At 34.3% G+C, this 3,048-nt stretch overlaps 1 long non-coding RNA gene across 1 annotated transcript; it reads right to left on the bottom strand.

Moving 5' to 3' along the window:
* Nucleotides 1-1,186: 1,186 nt before the first annotated feature.
* On the bottom strand, nt 1,187-2,557 carry LOC137634779 (uncharacterized). The gene is made up of 3 exons (XR_011042570.1): nt 2,459-2,557; nt 2,059-2,246; nt 1,187-1,557 (listed from the first exon to the last, which is right to left on the bottom strand). It is a non-coding gene; the product is annotated as an uncharacterized lncRNA (long non-coding RNA).
* Nucleotides 2,558-3,048: the final 491 nt, after the last annotated feature.

Raw genomic sequence — 3,048 nt, 5'->3', positions numbered from 1 at the left:
CCACATTAAAAAGGTCCCAAATCTATACTCCCATATAGTGCAAATATATATCCCCAATGTGTGTATTCCTAAATTTATTAGTGTATAAATCCAAATCATAAAAAATTGAACCCAACCATATTATTTACCGGATCAAAATGGCAATTACGAGTTTCAAGGGGTGTAGATTTCAAAGATAAAGTACTTAAATTAACTGGAAATTCTTTAGCTCTCAATGACTTTCGAAAAAAAAAAATAAAAAACACAAGTCTGCAGCTCAAAGCTTCACGAAAAATGCCATATCTATTTTCTTCAAAGTTAGACAAAAATCTAAAGTTTAAGAGAAAATTTATGCATTTTCATGGAGCAAGTAAAAGTTAATGGGCCCTAATGAGCCACTTACGTGGTTTATGATGAAAATTTTACTCCGGCTTCTTATCATAAATAAGAGCCATTGAGTAAGCAGCAAAATTACAATAAGAAATTCCTTGTACTTAAAAGATTAGACATACCTATCATGCTTATCCAACATCTAACTTCATATAGATATATGCCAAATTAATTTAAGTTTATTAGTAATTGCGTAAGTGGCAATTTGCCAAGCATCAGTTTTCAGCCTCAGACTTAAGTGGCCAATACGGACGAACCGGTCAAAACTATATAGTTATTTCCCTTTTAATCTTTAACAAACTGCGAAAATTAAATTGAAAATTAAAATTCAAACCCTCATATGAAAATTAATTAATATTTTCACAGCAATCTGTTTACCACTTCCCTGAAAAAAACCTTTTATATGAAAAGAGGGACTAATGTTAAAGGGCAGCTTAAAAAGGTGAAATATAAATGTCAAATTTTATTTTTCCTAACCATACAAAACAGACAGAATATACTATAACCAAAATTGGCCTTATAACTGACCAGCGACATTTCACAGAACCTTGAGCCAATTTAAGTAATTTTCTTTTAACCTCGCCCCACCCCCACCCCCAACCCCCAGTGCATAGGGATTCATAGTAGTAGGAAATTGTCAAGCGAGTAGAGGTAGGCCATTACCAACAACTCTAATCTATAAGATTTATATGGCCTTTCACTCACTAGTTACGCCCACTGCACAGGATCAACTACCTTGATGGCAGAGGGATAACCGAAATAGGTCAAAATATTCTTCAACAGCTAATGTACCAGGATTTTAAGCCGATAGAAGAGACAATTTTGCAAAGTTTTAATATTTTTCATCAAAAGCGTTAGCGTTAATTGACAAGATAGTGTTAATTTGCATCATATTAAAGCCATTCCAACAAAATTTGCATATCAAATCCAGGTTGGTTATAACTTCCAGTAACCTATCTACCGGAGTTTCCAACAATTACTGAGCCAAATCTTCCAGACAACCCGGTTCTCCAATGGAGAGCTTTATCCATTTGTAGCAGCATTTCCAGTAATGATCCACCAGCTTTATAAGAGATCCTTACAGGATTTATAACAATCCTTCAACCAAAGCGTCATGGGTAGAAATTTAAGTCTAAGATCCATGGAATTAGTCTTTTAAATCACTGTCCTGAAGTTGCGCCATCCAATCTGAAAAAGATCATCAATTATCAGAAGTGTTTCTTGTAAAAGTTTGGTATCCCTACATAAACGACCGATATCTAGAGTGAAATATTAAACCAAACTTACATATATTAAAATAACCAAATTTTTTCATGGCATACATCCATTTACCAATAGGATTAGCGATCTTATAATATAGAACTTAGAAGTATAACTTTTTATAAGAAGGATACAAGAAAAAAAAATTCTTAAATTTGAGACTGATACGATAGAAAACTTTACTTTAAATTTGAGCTCAACAAACTAAGTAAATGGAAGAACCTAAATAAATTACAAAAAAAAGCTTGAACACTTACCGAAATTACACAAAAGGGTTAAAAAGCAAGCCTCCCTATACCGCACGGTAGACCTTCATGGTCTACCGTGCGGTATAGGGAACGTCCTCCCTGATTGGGGGCGCCGCCCCCAATCGGGGAGGACTAGCTTGCTTAAAAATTTTTAAAAGAAGAAACTTAAAACTATACTTGCCTTTTAGTTCAGAGCGAAAAATACTTCACCAGGATTCCAGCGCCGTCATCACTCGTCAATCAGTCTGTAGTTAGCTACATGCGGGTCTGCATGCTGGGAAAATACAGGTTACATCAGCTCTAATCTAGGATTTCCGTACAGTTTGGGTTTGAAACGCACAGGTAATCAGGGGATCAAAGACTTCTTTACTGAAAAACAAATAAACAGATGTTAAAACATAGGTATTTAGAATTCATTCAGTATACAGATATAACAAGCCAGTATGTTAAGACATGGGTATATGAGTAACCTTTATGTGAACAGAAATAACTTATCACCATACCTACAATAAAAACCAAACGATATCAAAGAAATAGAAACTTACACAGTTAAAATCAACTTAACGCAGGTCTTTACTTACCAACAATACGAACCGCGATATATGCTATATACCGGTCACCACCAACCACCCAACTGGTTACCATCACGGCAAGGCAGCCTGAGAAAACTTCGCCATGCCAAGCCAAGGACTCTAAACAGAGGAAGGCAGTGTATTCCTTATAACAACGCAACGATCGCTCGCTAGGTCCATTTCTTAAAAGACAACTTTACGGCGAAAGAGAATACAAGCTATTATTAGATTCATCGACTTCTTTCTTAGAACTACCATGCGATCGCTTTAGTGATAGTTTAACTATCTTTCTATTATATATGTGGAAAAGAGGCATACACACACAAACACACACGCACACACACACACTATATATATATATATATATATATATATATATATATATATATATATATATATATATATATATATATATATATATATATATATATATATAGTGTTTTACTTGTATATCTATTCCGAGTAATTCTGCAATCTTTGGCAAAATAATACGTACACAGATGATTCATATCACTGACATGAGAGAGAGAGAGAGAGAGAGAGAGAGAGAGAGAGAGAGAGAGATTTGGTCTAAATACATAATTTTTGATATATTTGTA

The sequence above is a fragment of the Palaemon carinicauda genome, chromosome 45, assembly GCF_036898095.1.
Source record: "Palaemon carinicauda isolate YSFRI2023 chromosome 45, ASM3689809v2, whole genome shotgun sequence".
Classification (NCBI taxonomy): Eukaryota; Metazoa; Arthropoda; class Malacostraca; order Decapoda; family Palaemonidae; genus Palaemon; species Palaemon carinicauda.
This window is presented reverse-complemented; position numbering and strand designations above follow the sequence as displayed.